The sequence below is a fragment of the Diceros bicornis genome, chromosome 14, assembly GCF_020826845.1.
Source record: "Diceros bicornis minor isolate mBicDic1 chromosome 14, mDicBic1.mat.cur, whole genome shotgun sequence".
Taxonomy (NCBI): Eukaryota; Metazoa; Chordata; class Mammalia; order Perissodactyla; family Rhinocerotidae; genus Diceros; species Diceros bicornis.
The window spans coordinates 32,039,237-32,059,452 of NC_080753.1; the positions used below are offsets into that span (position 1 = coordinate 32,039,237).

Here is a 20,216-nt window from a genome sequence, read left to right on the forward strand (position 1 = left end):
CAAATGAGTTACACAATTTTTATACATAGATATACACTTATATATCTTATATACCCCTTATGTTTTTGAAGACAAATTTATTAGTAAATATGCTAGCTTTGCCTTAATATAAGTTCGATGTTTATTTTGATTTAATGTAATTAAAAGTGTTTTATTTAATAATGTCAGAAGGTTAACTGTCTTTTTCCTTTTTCTTTTTCTTTTTTCTTTTTTGAGTCTTCCTTCCTAATCAATCAAATTCTTTGCTTGTTAGACTTGTGTGCTTGTGCAGGCCCAAAATATAACTATATAGGCTCTCCCTAGGAAAGTCTCATGAATATGTGTTTTTTTATCAGCCAAATTCTTTCACTATATATTAAGAAACATATTTTTTTTAGCTTCCCAAATTGGGGATTAATACACTTTCTCAGTTCCAATTCCAGTTAGAAAAACCATAGGGAAGGAGAATGATTGGTAGCTTGAGTAAGATGCCCCAATCACCAAATAGTCGCTGTGGCTAATACGTGAGTAATTGGATTGGCCCTTCAAGAATCTAGTTTCCTCTCACACCTGATGCATAGACAGCTGGTTGTAGTCATGTGAAGCATGGCATGGCAACTCTCAGAATAGATGTATGATTGGATAGACCTCAGGTTCAAGGAATAGCACTAGAGAGACTAAATTTCTTAACCTCCCTGCAGGACTTTTTCCTCATTTGTCAGTAGACTATAAATTCCATTAGGACAGTGATATTCTTCTTTTTTCTGTATCCTCACAACCTAGAAAAGTGGCATATATTAGTTGATCAATAAACATTTGTGAAATGCGTGAATAGATCCATAAATAGGATACTTATTGAATGCCTTATCTGTAGAGTGAACCGTGCTAGGCCCTAGAGATAACATGCTTAATAAGATAATTCCTGCCCTAAGGTATTTCTTTATTCTGGAGAAATATCTTTGCTTTTTGAATGTCTTATCATATCTTTATGATCTCTACTCCACTCTACTCAAAATGAGATTGCCAGAGTAGTCCAGCAATAAAGAATTAATTAATGGAGTCAGATGTGGATTCAAGGTCATTACTTTGCCAGAAACCATGGGTTACTTGGAAACCCTTCACTGCTTGTTGATTTACCCACAGCTAGAGATGAGGACATGATGGAAGATGTTATCCCTGACATGTCTACAACTCTGATTCCAATAGACCATCTACCTTCATATTTTCTTTCATTGCCTGCCTCCAGCCTATGCTCCCCAATCCCTAAGTTCAGAAGAGCAAAAACTCATTAAAATGAGTAGAGCAGTGACAGGTGGAGGAATCCTGTTGTAGAACAAAATATGAATTTAGTTCTTGCAGAAGAGATACTAAAAATTCATTTGGAAACCTCATGCTGAATATCCTGATTATATAACAAAAGTAAAATATCCAAAACTGAACTCATTATCCTTCCTGTTCTATATTTCTATATTATAGTGCCAATCCCATTTGTTCCTTTTTGTTGTACAAGGAACATGTATAGGATTCTCATGTCCAGAAATCCCTCCTCATCCACCATGTCCATTTGATTATATCTACTAATATTTGTTCAATGTTCATTTACCTCTCTCCTGCCCTTTATTATTTCTTGCTTGTTATATAAGCCCTCCCTTTACTGTCATGAAGTCAATATTCTAGGCTATGGATTTATTCTTCCTGGGTTCAAATACTGGCTTTGCCACTTGGTGTGTCAGGGACATTTTGCTAAGGAGATACATCTTCCAAGAGAGGTTATTAAAGGGACTTGTGGTTTAAAGATCTGTTAAGATTGTAGAAGAATCTAAATGGATCTTTTCTATTGTCAGGAAGAGAAGGCTTATTTAACAGGAGAAGCTCATATTTTATATCCTTGAAGACATAAGCTTGGTGATAAACTGCTGGAGAAGGCTTAGTTGCACCAAAGGCAAAGGAAACCCTCAACAGTGGGAAGTACATGGTCAGAAAGAAAAAAAAATTGTCAGTGTTAGCAATGGCTCTTTCTCCATCAAGGCTGTAGATGTTTCTTCATTCCTATTTGACCTCTTTTTCTCTGAGAACATGAACTGCAACATCAATTCCTTTTTCTAAAGAAAAGGACTCTTCCCTCCCAGAAAGCTTGGGCTCCTGCTCAAATGGATTATAGTTATATATCAGTCCTCCCCACCCCTTGGCAAAGCCCAAGTGTAGACGTCAATGGACACTAGAGCCTGAAGAAAGGGCAAGCTGAGCTACTAAATTTCAAAAGACTTGAACAGATTTCTGTGTATCTCCAACAGTAGTAACACGTATTGAGAATTCACTCAATTGTGACCCATCCCTTCAAACACCACCGCCTCCTCCATATTTGATAACAAAAATAGTAAGAAGAGAAATTTTCTTTTAAATGTAGCTGTGAAAATATTTACTTCAATACATACTGAGCACCAGAACGGAAGGGAGGCCATGCATTTGTTTGGAGTTTTTTTGTGACAAATTATTGCTCCTCAAAAAGAGACTGGATTTCCCCAAAGGTAATACTAGAGGAAATGCCCCCAGATATTTTTCAGTTGTCTCATTTCTCTTTCTGCCTCTCACTCCTTGAAAGGGGCTGAAATCATACCTAGTGAAAATGATCAGCTCTCCACACATGGACAGCTTTCTTGGAGAACATACCTATGAGAAGCCTGAAAGGAGGTAGCAGAGGTGCTGACACTTTGCTTCTTATGGAGGTAATAGAGAGTTAGCTTCTTGGGGGACATCCATATCACAACTCATTAAATGAGTTATAAAGGTCTTTGGAGAAGAATCTGGACTGTTTTCAGTGTGATCTGAAGCTAAGCAGATGGTTATAGATGTGCCAGCACCCTGAAGGCTAAAATAAGGACAGAGGATCCCACAGAAGGTGACTTCAGTAAAAGAATAAATGTGGGACCCATCAACCATATTGTAAAAGGACACAGCCCCAGCCTCCTAGTCCAGGAAAACTCCTATCTGGTGGGGGTGCTGCCTCAGCAATAGAGACTGTGGCTTGGAGGTGAGAGCCCTGACTTCTCCTTCCTCAAATGCCACCACCCAGAAATTCTTCCCTGGACTTTCTACAAATCACCCCTCTCTCTTCACTGTGTGTGAGCAAACACCCAGAGCCCACCTAGTCCCAGTTCCAGCTTCTGCCCTCGTATTCACTTCTACTTCTCAGTAATGTCTCCCTCCAGTAAAGCAATTCTGGCCCAGAACACTGAAAATAGTCTCAGATTCCCCTTGGCCCTGGCGTGTTGGAGCGTCACAGTTCCGAGGAACATTCTCTATTAAAGAAACGTGTTTTCCACTCTCAGATACGATGAGGTTGGGATGAGCCACATCTGGATCCAGAGTAACAGCCACTGTAAGTGTGGGGAAAAAGAAATAAGGGTCATTTCATAATGGAGACTGGTTGGCCTTAGAAAAGATGCAAATACTAGGAAAGGATAATGGAGGAAAACAAGAAGAAGAGAAATGAAGGAGTAGGTAAAACAATTTATGTTTTATCCTGTGTCCATTCATAGGAGACACACGATGTGTAAATCATAGAAGGCCAGAGTTGGACAGGACCTTGGGTAACCATCTGTTCCAGATGGGCTAAGACCATCTGACCAAGAGAGCTGTCTCATCTGAAAATCCCCAAGGTCGGGTATTTCAGGATGGGGTCCCTCTATCCTCCTTCAAATGCCTGTTATTCTAATGCTTGTTCTTAATAATTACACCCTATCATATTCCCAATCGCAGTGTCTCTACTTTCATTTAAGCTCCTTTGGTATCATTTTTCTGTGGGCTTATGTAATAACTAAGTCATCCACTTCTCACACACTCTTGCTATGTTTCTAATGGTTGAAATCCCAGGATTTGGTCAGAAAGATCTGAATTTTGATAATCACTCTGTCCTTAGTAGTTGTGATCTTCATGAAGTTATTTTGCTTCTCTCAGCCTCACTTTACCCTCATCATGATGCACATAATTATGATACCTCAGCATAGGATTATTGTGAGAAATAAATGGCATAATGTGCAGAGAACTTAGTACTATGTCTTGTCCATGATGAACACTTGGTAAATTTTAGCTTCCAATAGTTATAGTAACACTAATACCAGTAATAATAGTAGCAATAGTACTAATACTAGTAGTAATTAATCTGACTCTTGTCAAACCAAATATCTTCAATAATTAAAGTTTTTCTCATAGGAATTTGTATGTGGGATATTAGAGTATGTTTTAATTTGTAGAGAATTAAATTAACTAGGAAATGTTTGTGGATGTAGGGATATTTAGAGTAAAGTAGTCTGCACTAGAAGTTGATTATCAACTCATAATTCTGGCAAGATTCTAAGATGGCCAGGGGCCATTTTCTGCTTGTACTGAGATGCAACAAGCTCTTCTCTGTCTCAGGCTGGTTACATAATAGACTTCCTTTTGACTGAAGTACTCTTTCAATGCTATTCACGTGAATAAATCGGCCATATCACTTAAGTCACAGATTAAATATTAATTCATCCGGGAAATTCCTTTAATCCGTCGTTTTTTCTCATGGAAATCTCTTATTCCTTCATAACATTTATCACAATTTGTACACGCACTTTCTCATGAAGTCAGAGATCAGATCTGCTTTATTTATTTGGCACTGAATAAATAGTTGTATTAATTTATGCTGAATGAATGAACGAATGGTATCAGAATGGTAAGAAATTTGTTAACATTTCAGCATGAGGTTGAGACTGAAATGAAAGCTACGAGTAGGTATTATTGGGAGTTTATACAAATGCAAGAGTTTCTCATTTGTATAGAAGAGATTATGTGGGACAAAATAATAAGATGACTCACCTGCTTTGAACTGTTCCTTTCTCCAGTCTAAAACAAAAAAAAATCATATGGGGAATTATGCCAAGAACATGCCTTCTAAACTAATGGGATACTTATTCCTTATCCTCTGTATTTTTTTGGACTCCCATCAACAAAATAAAGACTCCAGAAGATGGCACATTGCTGATAAATGCCCTAGAAATGCCTCATGAAATCCAGGGGTGCCTGAAGCCCCAAGACAACATCAGTTACTCACCAGCATATAACTCTGCTTTCCTCCAGTCTGAAATAAAACAAATGAATTAGACTTTCCCATTCGTAGGACCTTCACTTCAGAGCATGAAATTGTAGCAACTACATGAAATATGAAGGTGTTTGATAGTCTTATATTTCTGTATTCATCACCTCAACAAGAATTCTGAGGTATTTGACTTCTTTTACATTTCCTATTCTATTTCTCACATTTTCCACATTCCCCCAATACATCTGTGATAAAATATGAGGGTCCGGTTCTTTTGTGAGAAGATAGGCTTGAATTTTAAGAGTGTATTGTAAAGCCTAAAATTTCATGTGCTGCCTTGACGTCTTTGAGCCTCACAGGGCCCCAAATGCCTAACTGAGTTCCCCTTCTCTCACCAGAATATGCCCTCCATCTAGCAGAAAAAGCTCCCCATTCAGCTAATTTCCCTATCAGCCAAGCCAGCTGAACCCCACCTGGTCTTCTACCTAATGGGCTTTACCTCCCTGTCAGCCTCAAAATTATTCAAACAGGCCCATCACATACTTCCACAGACAACAGGGGCACCTCATCCTCTTGTTACTACAAAGCCTGACTCCCATGGCCCTTGCTATTCTACTCTGCATCCAAGTGCAACCCTCATGTGGTCCTGCATGGCTTGTGGTGTCCTCCTCCCCCAGGATGTGAATATATGTGATCAATAAACTGCTGTCAATCTCATATGTCCAGTTTAGGGTGTTGTGTGTCTGACCATCTTATTCTATTTAGGGTGGGGGATCTCTCCCTCACCAACAAGGTGAAGAGGAAGCAATCAGAACACAGGGGCAGATGAGATAGTTGGCCCAACTGTAACATCAATATAACTCACCTTGCTGATATAATTCCTTCCTTCTGACTGAAAAAGAATAACAACCTGTGAGATGCAAAGTACACAGCATAGAGTAAGGAGTCTATTTCCCGTATTAGAGCAAAGAAAATGGACAACTTATCAAGCTCTTTCTCAAGTGACTCTAAAAAGAAAAGAAATGACAAAATAGACTTTACAGAAATAAAAATCCAAGATTTATTTTCTAGACTATATTACTAAGCCCAGATCCTGAATGCTACTTCTGTATACCTAGAACAAGAAATTTACCTTAATTGAGAATTACTATGACCATTTTTTCAAACTGCATGTTTATACCAGTGAGTTTTCTCTCTCTGTTTAACTCTATTATAATATTTTTGTCATGGAGGTCCTGGACTCTATGTCTTGTTGAAGGTCTTGGGGCTCTAACTCAGTACTACATATGTCTCTGTGTTCCAACAGATGCCACTCATATGCACAGCCATGCTAACAAACCCATAAATTCACAGATCCCACCAAGTCTGATTCACAGTTTTACCTTTGGCTTTACATTCTTTCACTTTTTCCTCCTTGGCTTCCCATGCTCTCTTCTTTTCCTGCCGTCCTTTCCAGGCCAAAAATACAACAGCACCCACAAAAATCTCAAGGATGATGAAAGTCACAGCAAATGCTATCTTCCAAGGAGAGGTCCTAGGGAATAAGGTTTCTGACACAGGGCCCCCAAAACTTGATCAAAAACATACATCAAGCAAGTCTACCCCATCCCAGGTCCCAAATATCCCCTCCTTCCTTCTGTCCTGTCCCTAAAATGAGCAACACTGACCTGGGATAGAAATAGTTGCCACTTGCTCTTGTCCAAAGAAGGGGTTCTTCATGGAGCAGAAAACTTCTCTCTTTGAGCTGTCTCTCACAATGAGTGATGCCTCTATCTGAAAAAACCCATCGTCATCTTGGGTCTCGTCCTCAGAGAGAGATGGTATCTTCTCTCCTCTTATGTCTTTCCATTGTACCTCAGGCTGGGGAAACCATCCCTTGCCTGTGCATGTCAGCCTTATTCCTTCATCTTCTGGACCCACCATGAAAATATGAGGACCAGAACCCAAACCCGGAGAGACAGTCATTCATCTGAGACCTGAACTCTTTTTATCCAGAATTCCCTAATGTTACTCAGTAACACCAGTGGGGAGATGGACGAAGCACCATAGTTCTCACTGAAAGGAGGGGGTTTCTTTTCTTCTCCCATGAGATAAATGGGTATCTGTGGTTCAGAAATCACAAGAGATTTGAAGCTGATACTAGAATGTGTATTAATGCCTGTCATATATTCTCTATCCAAGCATATCTGCAATTGGTCATAGAAGGATAATAGGAAAGGAGGAGAGTAAAATTTGTCAATGTTGAATTCTTTCAGGAAAAAACATCAATGTATCTATATCTATATCTATATCATCTATCTATCTATTCCATTTATTGGAGTCTCAAGGAAGACTATCTTTCTGTGCTTAAATTGAGACTTCTTGTAGTCACTTCCTTAAACAGTCTCTGTAATTTTTTCCAAATTTTCTTTCTTCCTCTGAGTAGAGATTATCTGAAAGATGAAGTGAGTCCATAAAGGAGTTAAGGTGTTTTTTACGTTTGCACTCTCACCCTTTCCTTTTCCCTCTACCACCTCTCCTCTTCTTCAACTCTGCAGAGGCTGGGTCTACTAGTAGATTCATGTAACAAGCACCCGTATCGAAACACAACATTATCAGAATACTAGAAGAATCCACTGTTTCCTTGAGAATAATGGCTATCCTGACTTCTAAGACTGCATGTTATTTTGTGTATTTTAAACTTGACATCACAAAGAATGGGAATCCTCTATGTCTGGCTCAGTCCCATTCCAGTTCCTCAGATGTAGGAAATATATTAGGAACCACAGTTAATTGTCTTTTTTTGGCTAAAAATTACAATACAGCTAATAATTTTTACTACCAAGCCCTGACCTGCCTGGGAGGACACACTCTGGAAAACAGAAAGCAGTCTGAAATATAATCCATCTTCTCAGAATTGTCTGAGGGAGCTGATAACTCTTTAGAATAAAGGAAATGAATATAAGTGAGTGAAACTGGTCCTGAGCAAAATGAAGCAGATCAAAGCCTAGGAAGCAAGAACCAATAGACCAAATAGACCTGGCACCTCCTGGAAGAATATAGCCATTGAAGTTCCACATTGAAATAAGCAGACTTATGTTGAGAAAGAGAAAAAGGAAGAGATACTCATCCCTGAGCATAGAAGTGGCTGTACTAGGCAAAGGTTAACTAAATGGAAGATAAGTGTGGATATATAATCAACCAACTGCTACTAAATGTTGGACTTATCTTTACACCCATACGTCAATGAAGTGATATGAGAAAGGTACTGATAAATGCTATGACTCCAGTGAGGTTATTTCTGGGGACTGTGAAAATGTTTGACGTCTTACTGGAAAGATACCAAAGTGGTGTCACAGTAACATGGCTCAGGTGAGTTTGTTGCTCTTTCCTTTAAGACCTAATGGATTTGACTTCTTCCCATTAAAGTTACACATAAAGAAGATGGGTAAATCAGCCTATAGATATCTTGTCAGATAGTATTAAATGAGAAATATTAAAAATGGGCCTAACATATTCAAAGAAAAAGAAAAAATTTAAAAAACAACACATTTGTTTGGGCAGAGAGTATGTATAAAGTTTTAAAAATGGAAACACTATGATGTTGTCAAAGAAATGAACAGGTAAATTGTTATAACCACATAGAGAATTGAGAATATACCTTGGTATCTATGAGAAGTTATAAGAAACAATGCATTTCTAAATTGGTGGAGATTTTCTACATTATTCACTAATAGTATAGAGATAAGCGAGTATACACCAGGAGAGAATATTTTGAGCATTCCATGAAACTTTACACCAAAAATATATTTCTATAGATTAAAGATCTAAATGTAAAAAGCAAAACAATAAAAAAGAGATAGAAACAAACTACAACTATAAGCAATCAATACAATTCAAAGACAGGCAAAACTAATCTATGAGGTTAGAAATCAGAATAGCGATTATCCTTGGGGAAATCGTGACTGGGAGGGGAAAAACAGATTTTTCCTGGATTCTAATTAAGCTCTGTTTCATGATTTGGGTGCTGGTTTTTCAGGTGTATTCGCTTCATGAAAATTCACTGAGCGAGACATTTCAAGTCAGTACTAAATTCTCTATGTATGTTACACTTCAATATATTTTACAGAAAAGGTATTAGGAGAAAGGAAGGTAAAATATTTTTGTAATGTTGGTATACAAGGGCACATCTAAGAGCACCATAAAACTAAGAAGACATGGAAGATAACGTTGATAATTCTGACTGCAAAATACTTTTAAAGGTCTATAAATGAAAGATACCATAAAAATTATAAGACAAATACAAACTAGGAAAAAGTGTTTTCAACGTTTATGAGTAAAATTGCTACCACAAATCAATAGAAAAATTTTCAAAAAAAGTCCTGTCTCCAAAAAATCCCGTTAATTAAGGGACATAAACAGGAAATTCAAAGAAGAAAAAATATAAACAGGTAAGAAATACGTGAAAAGATATCCAATTTATTTGTTATGAGTGTAATACAAATTTGTTATGAGATATCATTTTTTACCTATCAGATTGATAAAAATGAAGAAAAACAAATATAATATTCAGTGTCATCAAAAGTATAAAGAAATGTTCATCCTCATGTAGTGCTGTTAGGAGTATAAACTGGAACAATTACTAGACTATCCATAAATTCAAAGGAATTTTAAGATTATCTTGAAACTGGAATTGTTAAATTATAGGATATAAACTTAATCATTTGAGAAATTTATCTTGTAAGAAACAACTTATATCACTGCAGAGATTTATGTGCAAATATGTGTATTTAATTATTTTTGCCATGATATAAAATTGAAAACAGTCAATACTCACTAGAAAGTAAATATTCACATAAATTACAGAATTTCTATATAATGGAAACATTTATAATCATTAAGGAATACAATCTTTTGTAATTTGTGTATTATATATTGTTAAGGAGGAAAAGGCAATTTACAGAAAAAAGATATTGTGAGATATTTTAAATAAAAATATGAGTATATGTATATGGAGCAGAAAATTATTTAACATTTTAATATGTTGTTAATTCTGCTTAGATAACTGGTACTTGAGTTTTCCTCTAAAGTTTTCCCTCTCCTGATTCCATTTATAGTATTTTGGCTTCAGGGCTATTTGTTTGGCATGAAGCAGTAACTGCATGAAGAAGGTCCTTCTTCCTATATTGTTGAATGTATAAGTTAGTGAAAGCAATCGTGTAACATGGGTGGGAAAAAGAATGTTGATGAGCTAGTGTCCTTAAGGGAAATAGAAAGAAGCTTTGACAGAGTGGAGGGGAGGTTTCTTAAAACCTAAGGAAGAGACAGAGATCTTCAGGTGCCTCTTGAAGAGTTGCATCAAAAGTCTTTAATAATATTCTTGACTTATCTTCTGGAATCAACATGGAGAGATGGAACAAAGCCTGGAAAGATAAGCACCCTAGCACTAACCAGTGAGGGACCAAGACTGCAGGGCATTTGCTGAATCCCAAATGCTATAGGCTGCATTAGACACCAAGGAACTTTGCACAATTATCACTGTAGGGATTGTGGGTCAGGAAGCTCCAATAAGAACTAACACATAACTTCACACCAGCCTTATGGGCCCAGGGCTCAAAGATAGATTTAATTTTGTTTTTAAATAAATTAACATGAACATTTTTGAAGATTAGTCTATGAACAGAGATTAAGATCTGCTACATAAACATATAATATTATATAATTATAATATTATATATTTTATTATATGTAATAGTTAATAATTTTAATTATATATAAATATATTATATAAAGAAAGAGAGATAACTGAAAGGGCATAGAACAATCTGGTATAAAAGCTACTTTAGAAGAGAAAAAGGAATATTGAAGGGAAAGGGAGGATTATCAATTTATATTTTATACCTTTCTGAACTGTTTGAATTGGATACAATGAGTTATAATTTTATTGTAAATAAAAATGAAAGAGCACCAATGATGATAAAACTCACAGTGCTCAATTCAGTGCTCTATGGATCAACGTTCAGTCCATTCCAGCCTTTCACACCGACCCCTCTCTTCAGGGCCTTTTTCTTTCCCCAAAAGCCACTCAGTTAATGGTTTTCTCTACTTCTGCTTCATTTAGTTACTGAATGTTGATTATTTTCTGACCTCAATCCTCTGATGACAACTTTTTTTTTCTACAATACCAATCCATCCTGTCATAATCCTCAGAGTCACTTCCTCCAAACAGTGCATTCAAGACTCAACCACTGTCACTGCTGGTTGAGTCTCCTTCCATCACAGTAGCCAACTGGGATCCTGGTCTCTGAGAGCAATGGTACATTATTGTAATCATGGTGTCTTCCTTCAAAATGTGTGAAGACAGACATAAGAGGGACACAAATAATTTATTGTTATGGTAGATATTTATGGGATTTGTTTAATTTTAAAGTATAGCACAATAAATGTATAAGTAGATTAAGAGCATTTGGGGTGTCTAGGATGTTGACCAGCTTCAAGCATACTTGCCTTTTTTGTCTCTGTCCTGTTCACCATCCTCCCCCCAAATCAACTACAGAACACTTAGATTTCCCTTAGAGTGGTCTGTGTTCTCAGGTAATTACTTCCCTATCACCTTTAGCTCCAAAATGGCTTCTTCATAATCACTGCCTTTTTTTTTTTTTTAACTATTTATTTATTTATTTATTTTTCCCCCCAAAGCCCCAGTAGATAGTTGTATGTCATAGTTGCACATCCTTCTAGTTGCTGTATGTGGGACGCGGCCTCAGCATGGCCGGAGAAGCGGTGTGTCAATGCACCCCCGGGATCAGAACCCCGGCCCCCAGCATCGGGTTCGAGCACTTAACCGCTAAGCCACAGGGCTGGCCCATCACTGCCTTTTTTAAAAAAACACTTGTACATCCTATTGTCTGAGACCCGGAAACTGTGGATTCTCACAGCTACTCTTCCCTCAGTGATGTAATCTTTCACCAACTCTGCACTCCCTTTGAAATCTACCAGCTATTCTCCCACCTGCTCCATTCCATCCTGATACACATACACAGCCTCTGAGAACTCGGAGCGGAACCACCGCAACTCCGTGTTCTCCACGCTCATGGCTGGGGTCACACGACAGTGCAGCACTGTGTCTGCCCCCAGCATGGCCACAATGGGCTCCGAAGGGCCAATCACCGAGAATGAATCTGGAATAGAGCCATAAGTGAAAAGACTATCAGAACACGGCATCATTACTGGCCCAGTAGAGCCCCATAGACATTCTCTCATTCGTACACCAATGATTTGCAACACACATTCAGACTGAAGATGTGGTAGTGGACAAGGCAAAGCAGATTTCTACCCTTGCAGAGCTTACAAACAACGTTAATCTCATATTAAACAAATGATTTTTTAATTGCAATGGTAGCAAATTCTATGAAGGAGGAGAGAAGAGGGCTGAGAAATCATAAAATTAGAGTTTTTAATCAGGGCTTAGGCATCAGAAAATGCATTCCTCATGAAGCTGACACCTGAATGAATTAGAAGGCATTAGTAAAGTAATTCTACCTGGTCTTTCTCTCTAAAATAATCATATAATGATTTATTTGCCCTCATGTATGGGTAAATAAATCATTATATAAAAATAAAGGATTTAAAATTAACCCAGGTATGTATGAAAAGTGATGGAGTGATTTAATCCTTTTCTTCAGAGAACAAGAGAAACCAGGTATAGAAAATATAAAATATTCTAACCTGAGCCCCACATAGACACCTGGAGAAGCAGGATAGAGAAGAGGTCTCTTGGCAGAGGGAAGTCCAGAGAACCCACCATCTTTCCCAGAGCAAAGAACAGTATGACACAGAGGAGGGTCCTGAAAACAGCTGGAGTAAAGATAAAAATGGAACCCATAAGGTAAAGAAGTCATAGCTAAGGTGGTTCTCAGTACTTCTAAAGAAATGGCCTCCTGAAGCTCTCAAATAACTATAGCGTCTCTCAGGGAACATCAGGGAAGCCTTTGACACTCACACAAAAAAAGACCTTTTGTTTCCTTTTTCCAAGAAAACAGTCTTCATCTCAACAGCCATGTTCTGCAGTGATAAATCTGTCCACAGTCTCTCTAAACTCTTCTCTTATTCAAGAACATTTTATCCAATGGACAGAGAGATAGAGAGGAGGCAATGAGCAGCCGCTGAGATGGCTTTAACATGAACATTTCTCTGGCCTCAACAAATTTTCTCCCTACACATTTCCATATGATGAAGGCACAGATATAACTTGGCTGTCCTCCATCAATCCCCTGGGATCCTTGTCCAGATTCTCTCATTTCCCTCCCTCTTGCCCATCAGCCGCAAATGCAGCACTCACGTCTTTTACAGAGACGAAGGCATCCTGGAACTCCTCACCTTCACTGCTGCAGGCACCAGGAATACTCTCTGCCCTTTCTGCCAGTTACCATGGCTCTCGGCTGCCCACAGGTCTCTCCTGTGAGACTTGCTCCAAGATATCAAGGGGATATCAGATGTTAGAAAACTCTTGGCCAGGGAGGAGGCCTTGGGTGGTCCCTTAAAGGATTTCGGAAAACAGAAAGAAAGATGGCCCCTACACAGGAAGCTCTCAGGAGTGTGCTTATCTTCAGCCACACTAACGTACTCAAACCCGAAAGTAAAATAAGATAAGGAGAGAGAACTTTGACTTGGCATGGATAATAAATCTAATAATTACATACTTACAAGTTACAGAGAGGATCAAAAACAAGTGTGGTTTCTTTCTTTCTGGGAAATGTATTATCCAGGTTCATAGCATAGACATTTGAACTTGACTGCCTGAGTTATAATCCTGGTGAGGCTATTTACAAGCTCATGATTTTGAGCAAGTTACTCGACCTCTCTGTGCCTCAGTTCCCTCATCTGACAGTGAGTTTAATAATAGTACCTACCCTAAGTTTTGTGTGGGGATTACATGAATTAATATATGTAAAACACTTAGAAGAGTGTCAGTAACATCATAACTTCTGTTAGCAATTTTTATTTTAATGTCTTGTTCAATTCATCTCAATATATCTGCCATTCTGATGATAAGTTTTCATCTGCCAGTTAGGCCCCTCATTCCATTAGACAGGGAATTGAAAAGACATTCATACTTTCTGATTCTCTTTTTCCCAGACGTAGAAATTTCCTCCACTGATGTGATATCCATCTCAACCACGATGAAAGACAAATAGTTTAAAATTCCAAGATTGTTCTCTGGAATCTTTCATCTTCCTTCCATGCTGCAAATAGTGAGAAGAAGTAATTCATTTTTGTTTTAAAGATCCTTCAAGTCCTATGAATCCCAGAATAATTGTTTTTCTCACTTAGAATGACAGAAAGAAATTCTGAGTTAGAGCCTGAAATAATTAAGAAAGCTCTAATTTACACATTTTTGAAATTCTGGATCTAAGATTGAGTATCTATATATGGTTTATAAGAAACTTAGGAAAACAAGAAATAAATATAAACCAGACATAGTCTAACAAAATTGTAAATATGGCAATATTACTTTTAAAATAAAAATAACTTTCAGAGAGAAATCATTCAAAGAAATAAGATCGCCCTTTCAAATAGAGACATTCATTAAGAACATATAACTTTCAAGGATTTCGTAGTGCTAACAACATACAATAGAATTAAAAAATGCAAAATAAATTTGAATTCAAAAAGAAGTTTACAGTCATAATTAATCAGAAATGAACAGAACCATTATGAAACATACAAATGAAGTTATAGAGGCTTTTTAAAAATTTAGTTTAAAGTAAGGACAGAAATCGAGAAATAATTTTTTTTTTTTTTGCAGGGAATGATTTGCTCTGAGCTAACATCTGTTGTCAATCTTCCTCTTTTTTCTTCTTTTTTTTCCCTTCCCTGAAGCCCTAGTGTGTGGTTGTATATCACAGTCATTAAGTCCTTCTAGTTCTTCTATGTGAGCAGCTGCCACAGCATGGCTACTGACAGAAGAGTGGTGTGGTTCTGTGACTGGGAACCAAACCCATGCTGCCTAAGCGGTGACAGTGTCAAACTTTAACCACTAGGCCATCAGGGCTTGTTCCATAGAGGTTTTAAAGAACATAACAACTATGCTATATCAAATCTTTTACCTTATGACTCAGTGAGATCCAACACTTTCTCTTAATTTTCATTAATATAAATCCACATCAGGCAATTAAGATGGATTAGAAGAATGACTCAATGTGACACTTATCTAACCCCTTCCTCCACTGGGCTTGAAGTGCCAAACCTTTCCCAGGTCTGCCTATATAAACAAATACCAAAATATCTGTCACCACCACAGGACACCCACACAGTCTCTCTGGAGACAACTACTCTATTGGAAGAGGCTACCAGAAAAAGAAGAAAACAAATCAAGTCAGCAGATGACTCCTCCATTCCTAGGTGGTTAACTTCAACAGACAACATCTGCAGAATCTCCTATTTTCCACCTTACCCCAACACGAATAACAGTGGCCACCAGGGTAGAAGTAAACAGAGCATGGGATGGATCCCAGAAGTGTCTGTACCTTCTCCCTGCTCCAAGTCCCCGCGTTCAAAACCTGTAACCTCCACTCTTCATGTAAGAGAAGTTTTGTGAGGAGAAAACTTCTGATTCCTTGCTTGTCCAGAACTTTCTTTCTTTTGACCTTACGCTTAAATACTAGTTTTGTTGCTTAGATAATCCTAGTTTCCATTCAGGGTGGTAAAGACTACATTCAATTGTTTTCTAGCAATGAATGTTGAATGACAGACATATGATGGAATCTGATTCTTTTTGTTTTATACATAACACATTTTTTGGACCCTGGAGTCTTTGAGGTTTTTGTTTATTTATTTGTTTGTTTGGAGCTCTAAAACTTTACAAGAATTCATGTATAAATAACTCATTTTTTTCCTCCAATAATCCAGCTTTTTTTGAAGTGTGCTTTCAATCCAGAGACCTGATTCTTGCCGCTAATTTCCTTCTTTCCATTGTGGAAATCCTGTCAGATGAATGTTGAAGTTATGGATCTATTGTGATTAATTCAACCTATGTTTCCTGAATTTTATATCTTTGATTTAATGCACCATATTCTGGGAGAATCCAGTAACTTCATTTTTCTAGCCCAATATTTTGATCTTCAGCAGTGTCTACTCTGATAATTGACCCTTCCATTTGGTTTCTATTGTAAGCTAGTTTTTCATTCCCAAGAATGCTGATTGTTTCTCCAATCTGGCATCTCCTATGAATGAATCCTTCCTATTATACTTCAAATTTTTATTAAAAAAAAGATCTCTATCCACACATTATTCTTTATTTCTTCATGTTAAAGAAATCTGAAAATTAGAGATAAGCAAAAGTAATACATAGAAACACCCATATTTGTACCACTCAGAAATAGATACCCTATCATTATTTTTTGTGATTTTGAAGCCTATCCTTCCATATTTCTTAAACAAATAGGACCATACTGTGCACTCTATTTTAAAAACTGCCTTTTGAAATCAATAATATCTTGTAGTTTTTTTCTCTCTCTCTCTTTCTCACTCTCTCTCCCGCCTCACCTTTCTCTCCTAAACACACAAACATTGTTATGTGCTTAATGTAACTCTCTCAAAATATTCTCCACAGATTAGTTGGCTTTACTCAGACAATTCTCTATCATTGAGGAAAATATGTAAGATACGTATATGAACTTTTCAAATTTAGTTTTTCAGTATTGCTGGAAATGTATATTAATCCATTTACATTTTGTAGTAGAATACACACACAAACATATATCACAAATTTCAAAGTAAACAAAAGAGGCAAGTAGTGTTTTCAAATCTTCTCTTTTCCCCGTCAGTTTTCCCTTCCCAGTCCCCAACATTCCAGAACAAAACCATTAGGTAGGTGTCAGCCCAAGTGAGACAGGAGAACCTCAGGGAGGAGGGCTGCCCAGCATGGTGTGAAAGAGCTTGAGTGGAAAAAGGAGGGCAAGCATGAGGTGAGAGGTAGTCCTGAAGAGAACTGCGGAAGAATATATTGTACTATATTAAAACAATGAAATATTATGTAGCAATAAAAATTTAAAAGTACAGATACATACAGCGTGGTTGAATCTCAAAAAACATTTTGTTTAGCTGAAGAAGCCAAACACAAAAGCATACATACTGTATAATTCCTTATTTGTTGTTTTTAAAATTTTAGAATAGGCAAGATTAACTATCATGATTTATATCAGATGCTATTTATTTTTCCTGGAATGAATGGACTGACAATGAACATGAGGGAAATTTTCAAAAGAACGAAATATTCCATATTTTGTTTTAGGTGGTGATGACGTGAGAGTAAGCATTTGTGAAACCTCCTTGAAAGGTACATTTCAAAACCATGTGCCCCACTGTATGCAAATTATATCTCAATAAATTTAATTTCTTAAAAAGCTGAATGCACCTCACTGTCTCTAAAGAATATTTATTTAGGATCTTGGTATCCCTTTGGCCAGATTGTTAGTGGCTCTCATACTAATATTTATGCAATTACTGTTTGTTTCCTTGATTATCTGTAAACCTTGTCTGACATGAAGAAACATGAATTAAACTAGGAAATCATGTGAAATGGAAAGAAAATGCCTTTTGAGCACATTCTACGTCTGGAACTGTACAATTGTGTTGTTATTTCTATTCTACTATTGGGAGCCCTAAGGTTCTTGGAAATATAGCCCTAAGGTTCTTGGAGCCCGGAGCCCTCCATCTCCGACGTCTCTTTTCCTCTGCACAGTTCTGCCCATGGCTTCCAATGTCAATTATTGTGTGGGAAGAGGAAGTGTGCTTCTCTCAGTTTTATTCTCTACATCAGTTAACTTTGTGAGTTGAACATTGGGATGACCAGAAGACCTGAATATCATATAGGAAGATGATTCTCTCTCCCTCAATAATGTGATTTCAGCCCTTTGCAGGTGAGAGGAGAGAGCTCCACTGAGCATTTTCAAGAAAAGCAACTTTAGATTTCCTATCATTCTGTAACTCAGCCCAGTCCAAAGTCCCTTGGGATGACCTTTACTACTTCCACTTCTAAAGTAACTAGAAGAACTGGAGGCAGGCTGTGACTTTCTCGTTAGACCCATTCCAGGAGAGGCATTCAAATGCCAGTGCCTCTTGGCAGCCCTATTTTCCCCTCTTATGAATAATATTTTTCCATTCCAGAGATGGGTGAGAAACTTGCTGCTCCCAGCCCCTGCCGCCACAGGCTTGGATGCTGACCACAAGAACAACTAGGTGCAAACTGTCTCTGGAACTGGGCCTTGTAGGTGCACTGAGGACTCCAGGAGCTTCCTGGAAACCCCTCGGCTCAATCTGGATGGTGAGAGAGACATGTGTGGTGATGTGCAGGTGTGTCTGTGGGAGATGTGGGTTCTGAAAAAAAGAAGAGCTTGAGCTCTGGGTCCCATGGTGAGAAAACTCCTTTCCTTTTTGGAAGTTAAGCCACAAGACAATTTGTGGTCAAAATAAATAAACAAATGTATGTATGAATGAATGAATGAAGGAAGGAGGACGACAGATTAGCTGAGAGGAGTGGACAATTTTGTGTCTGACTTTATTTCTCAACATTGAACTCAGGGTTTTCAATTTCAAGAGAGCTCTGGTGGGAGAGTGAATCCATGGATAAGCAAGGCAGTGCACAGGACACAAGAGAATGGTTTACAGTTTTCTACACCTGCTGGGGACACAGCAGCTTTCAGAAAGAAGAGAGGGAAGGAAAACCCATTGAGGGTGGGGTGGGAGTTGGTGGGTGTTTGTCTTAAGGTCTATGAGGGAAAACAGCCAAAAATCTGTGTATAAAAGTAAATCTTTGAAGAGGAGATTGTTTTTTCCTAAGAACTTTCACTCTGCTGGCTTTCTCACCACCTTCTCCGACATGGACCTCATTGTCAGAGGGAACAGTTCGTGTTTCCAGCATGCTCCACTGTCTGCTCTGAAGAAGATGGTGAGTTTTCCTGGCTACTCTCCTGCTGGCTTCCTCCTCCCTCTTCTCCTCCAGGTGTCTACATGGTGCTCAGCACGTCAGTATTCTGTCTCATGCTTTTTATTTATTGGCTTGTTTTCAATGGTCCTTCTCATATAATGAAAAAACTGAGTCATCCGTCAGCCACAACCCTACCCCCTCTCAAAAGCAGTTATATCCTGGAGACTCTGTGGCTGTGTCTGCTACTAACAGGACGCTTGAAGTGTCAGGCCAAGAATGGGAGTGTTCTCCTTCATATCAATGCCCCTTCCTCCTTTGGGGAGACCTCATAAAACTCATAGCTGTAATATTTACAAATCTTGATTGAGTATGGGAGATTTTAGCCTGTTTGATTTTGATGTAACTATTGGTTAAAATATACTTTGTAATGTTCACACTGCCAAGAAAACCCAGGTCTGAGTACAAGGAATTTGGACGCAGGATCCCTGAACTCTATCTTGTTATGATCTTGGACAAATCATTGATTCTTTCTGGGATATGAATTCTTCTTTCATAAAATGAAAGGACCCCTCAGTATGAAGTTTTCAGACTTCAGATTTGGAGAGAGACTAGTATGAGATCACAATAATGACTTTTTTTGTTATTGTCTCTTTAATTTGAGGACAATTAGGCAGTGAGTATAAAATGTTTAATTCCCATAGATGTTGAATCAGCAGTTCTGCAAGAATTTGTCCTAAAGGAAAGTTCTCCCATGCATATAATCAGGTAGAGCTGACTATATGTACTAAAATGTTTGGATGTTCTTTATTGTGGAAATTTGTATATAATAATCACATTTATGTGAAACAGAATGATATTTTCCACTACACTGTGGCTATAAGTAATGTCAAATACCTTTTCTTTCTCCTTTTTGCATTTTTTTTATTGTGAAATTTTTGTTGTACATTATTGTTTATCAGTCACCATATAAGTGCATCCCTCCGCCCCTTGTGCCCAGCCCCCACCCCCCCTTGCCCCTGGTAACCACCAAAGAGTTCTATCTGTCTGTGTGTTGGTTTATCTTCCACATATGGGTGAAATAATGCACTGTTTGTCTTTCTCTTTCTAGCTTATTTCACTTAACATAATACCCTGCAGGTCCATCCATGTTGTTGCAAATGGGGTGATTTTGGCTTTTTTTATGGCTGAGTAGTATTCCATGATCTATATATACCACATCTTCTTTACCCAGTCATCAGTCAAGGGACATTTGGGTTGCTT

General features: G+C 37.8%; 1 pseudogene; it reads right to left on the reverse strand.

The window, feature by feature from the left end:
• Positions 1 to 1,516: 1,516 nt before the first annotated feature.
• On the reverse strand, positions 1,517 to 14,252 carry LOC131413801 (butyrophilin subfamily 1 member A1-like; annotated as a pseudogene).
• Positions 14,253 to 20,216: the final 5,964 nt, after the last annotated feature.